The sequence below is a fragment of the Pinus tabuliformis genome, chromosome 3_1 (genome assembly GCF_031772625.1).
Source record: "Pinus tabuliformis cultivar Carrire ecotype Pingquan chromosome 3_1, CPIR1, whole genome shotgun sequence".
In the NCBI taxonomy this organism is placed as follows: domain Eukaryota; kingdom Viridiplantae; phylum Streptophyta; class Pinopsida; order Pinales; family Pinaceae; genus Pinus; species Pinus tabuliformis.
In genome coordinates, this window is record NC_142301.1 from 697,949,210 (window position 1) to 697,965,137 (window position 15,928).

A 15,928-nucleotide genomic window follows, 5' to 3' on the forward strand; every position below is an offset into this window, starting at 1 on the left:
TGTCATTCCCCTTGTCGGGTTCTGACTTAGAGTCAGAACATGCATCTGATTCTGAAACCTTTAGCTCAACCACCAGTGATTGCTTGGCCCGACACTCACTTGTGTTGTGAGTGGAGCTCTTATGGAACTCACACCACTTTCCTGTGTCCTTTTTCGGCTTCACGGCGTTGTTCTTTGCTTGCAACTTTGGCGGGTTGTCTTGGGTGACCCCGCCTTGGCTTTGTCCTTTGTTCTACGATTTGGGGCACCTTTCCCTTGCTTCGGATTCACAGATCCAAAGTCTTGCTTCTTCTGTTTAAATTTTTTCTCGACCTTGACGACATATCGGTATGACGTGCCGAGCGAGGGGATGTTCAAGAATTCTATTTCTTCATGGATGTACTTATGCAGGTAGCCGCGGTATTTGAGTACCAAATGCTGCTTCGAATCATTGATACCCAACTTTGTGTGAAGGGTATGGAAAATATTGGTAAACTCCGGGACGTCTTGGTCCCTCCTCTGCCGCAGCGTGGTCCACTTTATGTATTGATCATCATAGCTTCCGACAGGGTAGTACTGCTCCTTGATGGCATCCTGGAATGAATCCCAAGTGGGTGCGACTGAAAATAGTGAGCCTGTACTTTCATCCTTCTGCTCGCACTAGGTTTCCCACTAGTCCTTGACGTAGGGGGCTGCTTTGAGAAGAGCAAAAATAATCTTTTCCCGACTAGAAAAATCATGAACAAAAAAATAACCCTCTAGCAGATTTAACCATTTATCGATGGCATTTGCATCTATTTGACCTTCGAATATGGGGATTTCAAAATTAACTTGTACCTTAAACGGTGTAGCGTTTCCAAAGTAGCTATTGGAAGCCGATGCGTTGCCCCTGAGTAGCCGTTGAAGGATCTGGGAAAAGTTGTCCATCATCGCGTTCCTTTGTCACTTGAGGGCTTCTTCGAGCAAGATTTTGATAGGATCTCCTGCCCCCTCATCTTTCTTTTCATCCGCCATGGGAGGCCGTCAAGATTTGTGAGGTTGGTCTTGCAAAGGTTCGACCAGTTCAAGCCCTAACTCCTTATATCCCAACCTCGTTGGGGACATGCAAAGAAAAACAAAGAAAAAGCAGACAGCTCTGATACCATTGATCCAAATTTAAACAGGAACGCAAAAAAATATAGAGATAACCATAAACACAGAGATGCAACAGAAATAATATTTCATTTCATTAGTGTAAAATACTGAAATATGCTTACAAACAACAATGGAAATAAACCAGCTAGGGCGATGGTAGCTTATCTTTGAGAAGAGATGTGGAGGCTACATGCCTCTGAACTGTGTTACAATGAGGCTCGAAGGCCTATTTATTGCTAAGAAATAATGGAAAACCCTAAACATCCAAAAAACATAACCTTAGAAGATGAAACGCCAAATTGTGGACCCTGTTTGGGTAAATTGGTACATCAACTTCCCGGGGTCGTAACTTTGGCATATGATCTTCGTTTGATGCGCACAATATCTCATTATAAAGATCTATCCGAGACCTACAACTTGCAAAAGAGCAACATTGGTCCATGGCCCCATATTGCTCCCAATTTTCCCAAAAGACGTCATTTAGGGCCTCAAAATAGCTCTGGAAGTTCAGGACCCAAAAAACTGCTAAAAATAGTAAATTGTGCTACAATTAAGGAAACTGAAAAGCTGAAAGAAACAATGGTGGGGGTCCAAGTGGACTTGGTAGGTGGCCACCAATATCCACCTGGATCAGTTGACCAAGAATTGACTCATCAAGGGTGCAGTTTTGGTGTGGCTGCCTCTCCTAGGCAGGCCGCAGATTTTGGCACAAAAATCGAGGCAATCCGTCCACAGGTTTGACCAACGTTGACTGCCCTAGTTTTGGGCAGTAGGTTGACTTCAGTCAAAAAAATTTTAAATGTGTTTTTGGGGTTGTTCAAGGGTCATTTCTTCAGGTTGTTCAAGGGATAGCTGACCAAAAATTGACCAAGCATATTGGAGGTCAATTTCAACTCGTTTGACCAAGTTTGACTTTGCTGATCTAGGGTTTGCTGCTGCTGATATAAAATTACAGAATCCTAATTTTATACTATTTCTCTTTGCTGAACTATTGAAGATAAAAGAAGATTTGATCAAAGGGTTTCCCCTCATTGGGGTTTGTCCCTGGCTAGCCGCCACATCTTGTGTCTCTTGTCTTGGCTTGTTTTTTGTTGATCGTTTAATGCTGTATCTGCAATTTACTTAATGTATATGTGATTGTTAATCTGTGGCTAATAAAAAGAAAAGAAGTAAATTGCTCTAAGCATAGAACACACCATAATTTAAAATGGTATGAGAGCTGAGGTGAGGACAAAGCCCAAGCAAGATCAATCACCGAAGAGAAGGTTGAAAATGATATCCTAAAAACTTCATGGAGTCCTCAACACTCTTCCCTGCCGAGGACAAGCTCCGTGAGAAGTCTGACTATCACGAATGGAAGATGTCTCTCGATCTGACTTTAGAAGATCAGGAAGTGTTGGACCATGTGAGAAGCAATATTGTTGTGCCTCCATCAAATGCATCCGCTGTTGCCAAAAGCAAGTGGTCCAAGGGAGAATTCAAAGCAAGGAAGATCATCTGGGACTCTATCGACAAGCACCTGGTGGCCTATGTTTCCGAGCTAACAACCTCCAAGGAAATCTACGATAGACTGGTGAGTTTATTTAAAGTTAATGATGCAAATCAAGTTCTGTTCCTTAGAAATACGTTGAAGGAAATCAAGAAGGGAAAAGATGAGAGTATGCAAGCATATTTCTTAAGGATCACCGAGATCAAGAATGATCTCCTATCTGTTGGGGAAGTAGTTCCTGACAAAGAAATGACTATCACAACTCTTGGAGGACTGCCTCCTGAATGGTATATATTTAGGACTACTATTCTCAACAATAATTTCATCCCAGGATTTGAGGAATTGATGGCTAGATGTATTCAAGAAGAGACAAGGATGGAAGAGTAGGAAATGCCCGCACTTAAATGCCATCCCTCTACCTTTTCTTCTCATGCTAAAAGAAGAAACAATTTTGGGGCTAAATCCAAAGGAAAGGCTGGACCAAAGGGTGGAAGAAAAGGTAGATGTTACAATTGCAACAAAATGGACCACTATGCGAGGGAGTGCCCTGATAAAAGGGACTCACACCATGATGATGACCAAAATCACTCTCAAGGCAATCAAAGGAATGCTAGGTCCAATGGAAGAGGTAAAAGAAATGTCGAAAATCAAGGAAGAGGACAACCCTTCAAGAAGGCAAGAAACTCCAGGTATGAATCTAATGTTGTTAACAATAAGTAAGATGAATATTGTCTACCAGCAGCCCTCTCTACTATTGCTCCCCCGGAAACGCTAGGAAATTGGCTTATTAATAGTCGTGCCTCAAGGCACTTCGCTGGTTTCAAAGAAGCTCTCTCTAATCTGATAGAAAAGGAGACCAACCTGGAAATTGTTCTTGGGGACAATGCAAAATATCTTGTGAAAGGCGTAGGGAATGTCACTCTTCAATTGAATCAGGGTAATACAATTCATTTGCAAGAAGTCCCATATGTACCTGATCTCAAAAATAACTTGGTGTCTGTTTCAGCAATGGAGGACAAAAGCTATAAGGTAACCTTCATTGATGGCAAGGTACGTGTATGGAAAAAGAATTTTAAGGAGGCCTTCACTCTTGGGTTTCAAGTCGATTCATTATATCAGGTCAGAGGAAGTCCATTGGGTGTCATGTCTTGTGACACAACACTTTAGTCCGAACTATGGCATCGAAGGTTTGCTCACCTTCATTATAAAGCTCTACCTAATGCAAGACAAATGGTGACAGGGATGCCCAAGTTCCAAGTAGTGAAAGAAGGTGTATGTCCTGGATGTGCTGAAGGGAAGCTCAAAAGGGGACCATTCCCCTCAAGCCAAAGCAAGACCTCCGATATATTGCAGTTGGTTTACTCAGACATATCTGGTATGATGCCTGTGAGCTCTTTGGGAGGATATTTATATTACCTCACTTTTACATATGATTATTCTCGCAAGACCTAGATATACTTCTTGAAAAAAAGGGATGAAGTGTTCACCTGGTTTCGTCACTTTAAAGCCTTGATCGAGAAACAAAATGAAAAGAAGATCAAGATCTTAAGGACTGATAATGGGACTGAGTATGAATCCAATGAGTTCCATGACTTTTGCAAAGAGGCTGGAATTAAGAGGGAGACTACAACACCATATACTCCTGAGCAGAATGGTGTGGTAGAAAGGAAGAATCGTATGATTGTGGAAGCTATCCGTGCTATGCTCCATGATCAAAGACTTCCGAAGTTTCTATGGGCCGAAGCTGCGAATACCGTCGTATATGTGCAAAACCGATGCCCTCATCAAGCATTGGGTTCCAAGACTCCCGAAGAGATGTTCACTGGTAAGAAACCTGACGTATCTCATTTTAGAATTTTTGAAAGTCCTGTATATTTTCATGTGTCGAAGGAGAAGAGGAATAAATTGGGTGCATCTGGAAAGAGAGGAATATTTGTGGGCTATAACGAAAACACTAAGGGCTATAGAATCTATGTGGCTGGTCAAAGGGAAATCGAGATTAGCCATGATGTCACCTTTGACAAAGATATGGCTCTTAGCAAAGTTGACAATCTTCCTACTTAAAGGGGATCTAAAGAAGCTGACACCGGGGAACCAAAGGAAAAGGAAGATGAGGCGATTCCCAATGTGGAAGAACCTATGGATCCTATTGATCCCCCTCCACGAGAGCCTTCCTCTTCTAGGAAGAGGCCTTCATGGCTTAGGGGGACACTTGATGATGCTGAAGGGCACATTGTACACAGGGGAACCTTCCAGGAAAGTAAGAAGCCGACCAGATATCAGGGATACTTGACCATCATGATCACGATCATCCAAAATGAGCCTTCGTCATTCGCAGAAGCTTTTAAGCATCAAGTATGGAAGGATGCTATGACTGAGGAATATGAGTCCATCATGAAAAACGATGTCTGGGATGTGGTCCCCAGACCCCAGGATAAAGCAGTTGTCACTTCAAAATGGCTTTACAAGATAAAGAATGCAGTTGATGGAAGTGCAAAAAATTATAAGGCTCATTTTGTCACTCGTGGCTTCTCTCAAAAGGAAGGTATAGACTATGACGAGATATTTTCACCTGTTTCCCGATATAACACCATCCGCTCGACCATAGCCCTTGTTGCTTCACAAGGATGGAACCTACATCAGATGGATGTCAAGACCACATTCTTGCATGGTTCAATCAAAGAGGAGGTCTATGTGGAGCAATCCGAAGGATTTGAGATTCATGATCGAGAATCTCATGTGTGCAGGTTGAAGGAATTCCTCTATGGGCTAAAGCAAGCACCCCGAGTGTGGTATGAGAGGATCGATAGCTACCTGATGAAGTTGGGATTCACTAGGAGTGAAGCCAACCCTAACCTTTACTTTAAGGTTGAAGATGAAAACCCTCTCGTAGTGGTGTTATACATTGACGACCTCTTTCTAACAGGTGTAGACCCTCTCATTCTCAAATGTAAGAGGGAGTTGGATTCTGAGTTCGAGATGAAAGACCTAGGACTGATGCACTATTTCCTAGGACTAGAAGTATGGCAGAAACCAGGGGATAACTTCCTATCTCAAGGAAAATACGTGGTGAAAATATTGGAGAGATTCGGTATGGTGGACTGCAAGCCCGTGACTACCTAGATGGAGCTTGACTTCAAGAAGTTAAGCGGTAGTGTTGCCGGACCTGTTTTACGAAATGCTACCGAGTATCGTCAACTCATCGGAGCATTGATGTTCTTGGTGAACTCCCATCCAGATATATGCTTTGCAGTCAACACGTTGAGTCAACATATGGTTGAGCGTCACCACACACATTGGATTGGTGCCAAGAATCTATTGAGATATCTTCGTGGTACAATCACTCATGGGTTGAGATAAAATGTCGGAGATGTGAGACTACTTGGATATACCGATGTTGATTGGACAGGCAGTGTGGTAGACTGAAAGAGCACTTCTGGGTGTTGTTTCTCTTTGGGATCTGCCTCGATATCCTGGATGAGTAGGAAGCAGAAGTCGGTGGCTTTGAGCACCACCAAGGCAAAGTACATTGCTGCTAGTATGGCCTCTTGTGAGGTGGTCTGGTTGTGAAAGCTCTTCAGTGAGATGTTTGGATTTACATTGGATACCACTGTGATCCTGTGTGACAACCAGAGCAGGATTTGTTTATCAAAGAATCCTATATTTCATGATCGCTCCAAGCATATTGATATCAGGTACCACTATATTCAGGATATGGTGCAACGGGGAGCAATAAGGCTCCAACATATCGGTACAGATGAACAGGTCACCAACATTTTGACGAAGCCCCTGAGAAATGTCAAATTCTTGACTTTCCGAGAACAACTTGGTGTCATTTAGAGACCCTCTTATGAGTCGAGTATGATGTATTGAGCTTTGGGAGCTCCAAGGGGGCACGAGGTACTTCTTGGAGCGATATGTGACCACAGGGCTACTCACCATCCCCTAGTGGTGCACTATGTACAAGGTGAAAGGTTCAACCTTCCCCTGTGACACCCAGTGGTGACTGTAGGATACGATGATTAGTTCTCCTATGGGCTAAGATGATTAGTTCTCCGTGGCGACTATGGAACAAGATGATTAGTTCTTCGTGGCAACTATGGAATAGGATGATTAGTTCTCCTGTGGGCGAGGATGATTAGTTCTCCTGTGGCGACTGTTGGACAAGATGATTCGTTCTCTTGTGGACAGGATGATTAGTTCTCCTATCGAGGCATCCTACCCATGCAGTCTGGGACTCATGGGAAGTACCTCTCATCTTATCAATGAGTAGGGAAATGGGGTTAGGGACCATTAGTAGTACTATCGATGGGATGCATTGTTGTATCTATCGTACTCCCTATGCTAGGATGACCTCCATTGATCTGGGATCAGTGAGAGTGGTATGACACACTCTCAGACTAACTTCAGGTCAATGGAGGATGGTATGATACATCCTTGATCATTTCTTATTCTTCATAGTTCGAGCAGAGAAAAGTAGGGCTAAGCAGTGCAAGGCAGTGCATTTGATGGCTGGGATAGTAGCGACGGTCATACGGATTGCAGATGGAGTTCTCCCTAGTTGAGAGGGAGTGTTACAATTGGAAACTAGGGCCAAATTCCATGTGGGTCACCTCATTTATGGCAACTGATATTTTTCCTAGATTCCTCTTGTTGAGAGGTGTGAGATTGATCTAAAGATCATCCGATTCCGACAAGTATTTATGGAGATATGGATTTGTTTGTATTTACTTGACAAATTGTCAAGGTCGGACAACAATTAAAAGTGTGGCACACATGCCCAGTGAATCATATAAATACAAGAGAGGTTGATTCATTTTCTCATCATCTCATCTCACTCATTCTTCTCTCTCTCTCCTTAGCTTTGGGTTATACAAGGAGCAACTCACACATGGGAAGAAGGAGGACGCATTAGGGCAAGGAGGAAGTTGAAAGGAGGACGCTGAAACTGCGGAAGGTCTCTTTGACCTGCGTTGACGAAGCGTTGACTCATTAAGGGTGCAGTTTTGGTGTGGTTGCCTCTCCTAGGCAGGTCGCAGATTTTGGCACAAAAATTGAGGCAATCTGTCCACAGGTTTGACCAGCGTTGACTGCCCTAGTTTTGGGCAGCATGTTGACTTTAGTCAACAATAGTTTGACTGTGTTTTTGGGGCTGTTCAAGGGTTGTTTCTTCAGGTTGTTCAAGGGCTAGTTGATCGGAAATTGACCAAGCATATTGGAGGTCAATTTCAACTCGTTTGACCAAGTTTGACTTTGCTGATATAGGGTTTGCTACTGCTGATATAAAATTACAGAATTATGATTTTATACTATTTCTCTCTGCTAAACTATTGAAGATAAAAGAAGATTTGATCAAAGGGTTTCCTCGCATTAGGGTTTGTCCCTGGCTAGCCGCCACACTTGTGTCTCTTGTCTTGGCTTGTTTTCTGTTGATCGTTTAGTGTTCTATTTGCACTTTATTTAATGTATATGTGATTGCTAATTTGTGGCTAATAAAAAGAAAAGAAGTAAACTGCTCTAAGCATAGAACATGCCATAATTTAACGTTTATGGCTAAGGAAATTGGCAAAGGCAATGGCTAAGGTTTTGGAAAGGAAAAATGGAATATTTGGCACATTTATTTATGAAAATAATGGAAATTAGGAGAAAAGGGAGGTGAAAGGTCACAAGTTGTATGTGAGGAGGAAAATGAAAGAAAATAATAAAAAATGAAGAAAATAAAGGTCTCATTCATAAAAAGGTTTCTAAGGATCAGTTGGTAACCTTTTGTCAGTGGAGTTTTGGAGCTCTCTGATTATTCTGTCTCTCTCTCACTCTTGGACACTTAGAGTTTTCTTGGAGCATTTTGGCATTGGAGTAAGAAAGACAAAGAAGGAAAGAGGAAGCAAAGATAAAGCAGGGAAAGGCAAGATCAAGCAGCTACAACATGCTTCATTGCAGGTATCGACTTGCATGTGTATTTTCCTTGCTAGATTTGGCATGCATGGTATTGCATGTGGTTATTTTCTATCATGGCATGGGTTTTGCCAGGTGTAACAATGTTTTCAGCCTAGCCTTTCCATTTCTGGATAGCCATGGTGTGATGGGGTTCTCATGTTTTGGTTGAGTTGGATTGTTGGATGGATTCAAAGCTGAGTGAGGTGGATCTCCAAAATGATAGAACACATGGCCTAGTAACCCCTGAGCCAAACTGTGGGTTGCGGTAAAGCCAGATTTTGTGTTGCCTCAGATGGCTTAGGAATCCTTGCTGGTGAATGGAAGGATATACAGTAAAGCCAAGAGGTGGTTTGCTCTCCATTGGGCCTAGTAATCCCAGGTTTGGGATATACGATAAATCCTGGAGAGTGGGTCTTGGTTTAGGGCCTAGTGATCCAGGTTTGGATTGCAGTAAAGCCTGAGGGACTAGGAGACATGAAAATTCCTCATCGTGTAGGTGGAGAAATTCGATGGCATCCATGTTTGTTTGGCCTGGTGATCGGGTGAAGATCATGGTAAATCCCGTTATGATGTGTTCATTTTGTTGGCCTAGTGATCCGGGATGGATTATGGTAAAGCCTAGTTTCTATTGATGAGGGTGAGGTGGTTTAGCCTCGGTATGCCCTCATTTGTTCTTTTGGTTTGAGTCCCACATTCGTGATTGGAATATGACACGGGGGTGAATGGCTGAAGAGAGATTTGGCTCAGCCATTCTATGGTCGAGTGGAACGTGGTAATCCCATCTCTGGTTGGTTTACTGCATTCATTAATGAGAAATTCATTCCCTTGATTTCTATGTGAAAATGTATTGATGTATATGTGGGTTTTGATGGCTGATATGTTTATGGTAATTATGTTCCTATTATGTTGGTTATACGTATATTTTATGATAGAAGTTATGTATGCCTATCAACATGTTTTTACTTGTAAATGAATGGATAATGCATCTATGGCCTAATAGATGATAATGCAACAAATGACATGAGGGAACAATGGTTCATAGCGATTCTCAGATAAGTATGATATCCCTACACTTAATTATGTTGTTTACACCTGTAGGTTATATGTTGATGACTTGTTTGACGAAATGTCTAGCATGGCTAGTAGGGGTCTGGTTATGGTCTTGTTCAGCTTATTTCTTTTGAATCATTGTTTCCCTATATTTTTAATGAATTTAAGCTATCACTCCATTTTGGGCGGTGGCCTATGCTCTCAACCTAAAAAAGTGGCTTAAATCCCGAGGTCGCTGGCACAAAACTGGCAATTTTTTTCTCTAGTCGCTGGCCGACAAGCTTGTGAGAGTGACTTTAAGTCGTTGGTCACTCCCTTGCCCATAGCATGAGAGCGACTATGGTGTAAGAGATCCAAAACAACAGTGGGACTGAGGGACAGGCTATCTGAGTGGTTGACATGTCTCTTGAGGGTTCTGTTGTTGATGTTGGATGACTGTGTGTAATGTTCCGTCGATTCCACTTCCTTAAGGTCCATAGGAGGTCGAATATGATCATAGTAGCCTCTAATCTCATGTTTACCCCGGTTGGCATGGTTATTTGGGTGGATGTGGGAGGAGGGTGTTACAACCTGATCACATAAAATATGAAGACAAAGTGACTCTAACCATTGAACTTCACAATTAAGGAGATAAGAGTCATTGGTGCCAACCTGGGACAAAGAAATTTCATGGGGACTTCTCAAACATAATGATAACATGGACTAGCTTTAATTGTTAATAAGCCACACAAGAAAGGTGCATTGGTTCCATCTTGGATTCGTGTGATTAATTCTTGGTCCCTAATGCTCTTTAATTATATTATCATGAGGAGTGCCCCAACGTGTATGAGTGAAACACGCACTATATATATATAGATATCACATATGTAAATATGTGGACCAAGCCATACCCATGCACATAGATTTTAACACACCATTTGCCTTGCCACGATGTGGATCCCAAATTTCTCGCCTCTAATCTCTTTTTGCATTATAATTCTTCACCAGCAACAAACAAGTTATGTTTTCTAAGTACTATTAACCATCATCATCGGTGAATCTCTATACCCAACATTAAAAGAAAAACACTTGAAAAAAAACAATAATAACATTACCACCACGTTGCTCTGGTTATATAATTCACCCATCCCTTCTATATCGTGGAGATAACTTGTGTTATTAAAATAAAACAATAAAATAACACATAATAAACTCTGCCACAGATTCTAGTCAAAATTTCTCAAAAAAAAAATCTAAATCAAAATTTAAAATAAAACCTAATAAAATACCCAAAGAATGTAACCGGCACTCTCCCCAAAAAAAATTCGAAGTCAAATTTTAATGGGTCAAAGAAGTTGCATTATAGTTAAAAAGGCCGAATCAAGTTTTAATTTATCAAAGAAGGGACATTATATTAATAAAGTGAAAGCTCATCGGGATTGAGAACTTTGTTTCCTTGAAAATCAGCACCGTTAGCTAAAGTAAAGCTGGGTGAGAGAGTTTAAAATATATTACATCAATGAAAAACCAACCAATAATTTTTTTCCCATTTCATAAGGATGATGGTATTGTCACCTAATTTAACTGAAATTTATATACAGAAGAGTGACACATTTAAATATTCAAATTACAGAATGTGTCACCCTCAAGGTGAACAATGAAGGCTGGGTTTAATAAGGAAATTAAAGACTCGGTACAAACTGAGAGATAAGTTCCATTTTTGCTGATGTCGTTTGACATTGAAAGTTTTGGGCTGAAAAGAATTCTGAGTAGACTTAGAAAGCTTCAAAACCGCGTGAGTCTTCCAAAAAGACTTTTCCATAAATTCAGGGCTGCAAAACCCTTTTCATGCTGGTTCTTACATTCATTCTGATCTTGCATACTGGTTTTAAACATATTAATATTTATTGTATGCATACATTGCTTTTAGTTCATGGAAGAATAATTGCAGTCCTACTCTGCTTTCATTTGCAAAGCCATCATTCCAGGACTTGATGTAATGGCCATTTGATGATGTGGTAGAAAGTTAGAAGAGCAGTGTTGACACTGTAGCTAGTGGTTATATGCGCTGGATATAATGGACAAATCTCACAATAATGGTCTTGTATTTCAATAACTCTGTTCTTGACATATTTAGGAACCTGCACTTTCACGGCAATCTCCAAATTATTCTCTAGAATAGAGGTGAACTGAAGTCCATCTTTCTATATTCTAAAGAAGGAGGTCCTATCCTAGCTCGGTCAGGGGGTGAGGGCATCAGTTCAATGGTCAGGGTGGAAATCTGGGCAGAGTTATAGGCTCTTGGCATTGCCTGGAGGTGCAGAGGAAGAAAGAGACACAGAGAATCCTATAATTTGGGTGCAGAGAAAAGAGAGAACCACAAAATTGGGCTGCAGAGAAAGAAGTGAAGGAAATGGCAGTCATTGTGTGCATTTGTGTGTTGCTTTTATTGTCATTTTATCAGAATGGGGTTTCAACTTCACAGGATAACTACCTTATAGACTGTGGATCAAAAAGTAACACCACAGTGGGTGGAAGGATCTTCACTGCAGATACCCCCTCCTCATATATGTCGATTGCCACCAATGAAGGCATCTTTGCTAACAATACAAATTCCAATCTACAGGTTCCTTCCGGTATCTATTTGACAGCTAGAGTATTTACTCAGAAGTCATCCTATACCTTCAGTATTGGGCACCAGGGCAGACACTGGGTACGTTTACATTTCTTTCCATTCTCTTATCAAATGTACAATCTTACAAGTGCCATATTTTCAGTAGCCACCCAAGACTTTGGTCTATTGTACAATTTCCAAATCCAGAATAGTTCAATTGTGATGAAGGAATATCTCATCAATGTAAATGAACAAACATTGGTCCTGACCTTTATTCCCTCCAATAATTCCTTTGCGTTTGTCAATGCCATTGAAGTTGTTTCTGTGCCGAACACTCTTGTTTCAGACACAGCTCAAGCTGTGCCTCTGCCTAATACTTACAGTGGTCTATCTGAGCATGCTTTTGAAACAATTTACAGACTTAATATGGGAGGACCCTTGATTACCCCTGACAATGACACCCTTGGGAGATTTTGGGATCCTGATACAAGCTTCTTAGCTTCAAACTTGCTTGCCAAAAATATCAGCATCCCGACCAACAATATTGTGTACCGCCAAGGACTAGTTACTAATGAAACCGCTCCCAGTATTGTATATGCTACTGCTGAGGAGATGGCTCCAGCCAATGTCGGAGACCCAAAGTTCAACATTTCTTGGTTGTTTACTGTGGATCCAGATTACCAATACTTCATTCGGATGCATTTCTGCGATATTGTGAGCAAAGCATTGAACGACTTATACTTCAATGTATATATTAACAATGATAATGTGATGGGCGATAATTTTGATATATCAGCTGCAACACAAAACTTGGCAGCAGCTTATTACAGCGATTTTGTAGTACTTAATACATCTAATGGATCGAAAAATCTTGCTGTCAAAGTAGGACCTGCAATAAATATGGCAAGTGTTTCCCCCAACGCCATATTAAATGGGCTGGAGATTATGAAGATGAGCAACTCTAACAAAAGTCTGGATGGACCTTTCCCACAGAACAGTTCTATCGGATCAAACAGGAATAGCAAAGTTGGTCTAATAGTTGGATCCGTTGTAGGTTTTTTTGTTGCTCTTGGGCTATTAATGGTGATCTACTTCTTCTGTTGTCGTAGATCTCAAAAACTCTCTACTAAACCCTGGTTGCCTCTTCCACTACATGGAGGGCATTCTGAAACTAAAGGGCGCAAGGGAAGCAAAGTGTCAGCTGGGAGTCCTGCTTCTCCTGGACCTTCAAGTCTAGGCCGGCATTTCACATTTGCAGAGATAGAAGAAGCTACCAAAAACTTTGATGAGAGTTTGGTTCTGGGTGTAGGTGGGTTTGGTAAAGTGTTCACAGGGATGCTTGCAGATGGAACCATAGTGGCTGTAAAACGGGGAAATCGAAGCTCTGCACAAGGCATGACAGAATTTCGGACTGAAATTGAAATGTTGTCTAAGTTTCGCCACCGTCATCTGGTTTCTCTTATTGGCTATTGTGAGGAGCATTCTGAGATGATTTTGGTTTATGAGTACATGGCCAATGGACCTCTTAGGAAACACTTGTATGGATCAGATCTTCCTCCTTTGTCATGGAAACAGAGACTTGATATATGCATAGGGGCTGCTAGGGGTCTTCATTACCTTCACACAGGAGCAGAGCAGGGAATCATTCACCGTGATGTAAAGACAACCAACATTTTGTTGGATGAGAATTTTGTGGCCAAGGTGGCAGACTTCGGGATTTCAAAGACTGGACCAGCTCTGGATCAAACCCATGTGAGTACTGCTGTCAAAGGTAGCTTTGGGTATCTTGACCCTGAGTACTTTAGAAGGCAGCAATTGACACAAAAATCCGATGTCTATTCCTTTGGAGTAGTGCTTATGGAGTTACTGTGTGCAAGGCCGGTCATTGATCCTTCTCTTCCCAGAGATAAAATCAATATAGCAGAGTGGGCAATGCATTGGAAAAGTAGAGGCATGCTTGACCAAATTATTGATAGGCATCTTGTAGATAGCATCAACCCTAACTCCCTGAGAATGTTCGGAGAGACGGCTGGAAAGTGTTTGGCTGATCAGGGTATTGACAGGCCCACCATGGGTGATGTGCTGTGGAACTTAGAATATGCCCTTCAACTTCAGGAAACTGCGATGCTGGATGATGCAGATGAAAATAGTGCTAATCGCATTTCAGAGATTCCATTACGCTTTTCTCAGGAAGAGCATTTCAGTAGTAGCACTATAGAGAGGGATATTGTTGCTGCAGGTGAAAAAGGTTCGGAAGGTGCGAGTGCAAGTACAGTATTTTCACGACTAGTTAATCCTCAGGGAAGGTGATTACAGAAATTTGATGTGTGGGGATTCATTACCAACTTATGTGAGCTGGCCACTGTTGTGCAAATCAGTGATGGCCCTCAGAAATCCTTATTCCTTATTGGTCCTCTAATTGTTTATCCCAAATCTTCAATTCTGGCTTTAATGGCACTTGCTGCCTACCTCGCTACCATGCAAGCCGAGCCCATATGGATGGATTTTCCCACATTTCCTCTTCTTTTTTTTTCAGGTTTCAAATTCTACCTTGTCAATATTGTACTACTCTGTGGTATTTCCTGTGTACAGAAACCATTTGGCATTTTCACTTATTAGAAGCTTTCTTTGACTTAAGATGAATAGTTTCTATCGAATTCTACCTTTTCTCACACAGATATGGCTGTTATTTAATAGATCATATCGAATCCTACCTTTTCTCACAGAGGTATGGCTGTTATTTAATAGATCATTTCGCTTGATTGCAATAATGAAATGAGGTGCATTCTATCTCAGTCGTATCAATTATTGGAAAAAGAGAAATCTAGTTTATGGAGAACAGTTTAGATCTATTTTAATTTCAGATTTTATATACTTCGGGTTATAATTTATTTTTACATTTTTTATTTTAAAAATACCATATTCATATAATTTTAAAACTTTATTATATAATTTTATTTTTATTTTTTTACTATTTTTAGTTACTATTTTTTTACATCGCTTAAAATACTAAAATTCAAAATATTAAAAATTCAATATGACAAGTTTAGAAATGATTAGAATCTGTCTTGTTCCTATTTTACTTCTGTCATTTATTTCAGTATGAATATGTTTCATTCAAAATAGTAATAATATTGTTTATAATTTTTTTGTATGTTATTAAAAATTTAATATGACAAGTTTAGAAATGATTAGAATATGTCCCGGGTAAAGGAAAAACTCCTAATTTATTTCAGTAGGAATATATTCAACATATCCATAATATTGTTTATAAGTCTTTTTATGTGTTACTAAAATTGTTATACACATAAAATTCAATATAACAAGTTCAAAAAAATTTTAATAGGACAAAAATTCCTAATTTACTTCTGTAATTTATTTCGGTATGAATATGTTTCATTCAACATAATCATAATATAGTTTATAAACCCGTTAATCTGTTACTAAAAATTCAATACGATATCCTAGATAAAGGAAAAATTCATAATTTATTTCTGTAATTTATTTCAGTATGAATATATTTCATTCAACATAGTCATAATATAATTTATAATATAATTTATAAACCGGTTAATGTGTTACTAAAAATTCAATATGACAAATTTAGAAATTATTAGAATCTATCCTGAATAAAGGAAAAACTCTTAATTTATTTCTGCAATTTATTTCAATATAGATATGTTTTATTCAACATAGTCATAATATTATTTATAACCCACTTCTGTTATAAAAAATTCAATAGAATA

General features: G+C 40.1%; 1 pseudogene; it reads left to right on the plus strand.

Annotated features, from left to right (window-relative positions):
- The first annotated feature begins 11,425 nt into the window (after positions 1–11,425).
- Positions 11,426–14,917, plus strand: LOC149189050 (receptor-like protein kinase THESEUS 1 pseudogene; annotated as a pseudogene).
- The last annotated feature ends 1,011 nt before the right edge of the window (positions 14,918–15,928 follow it).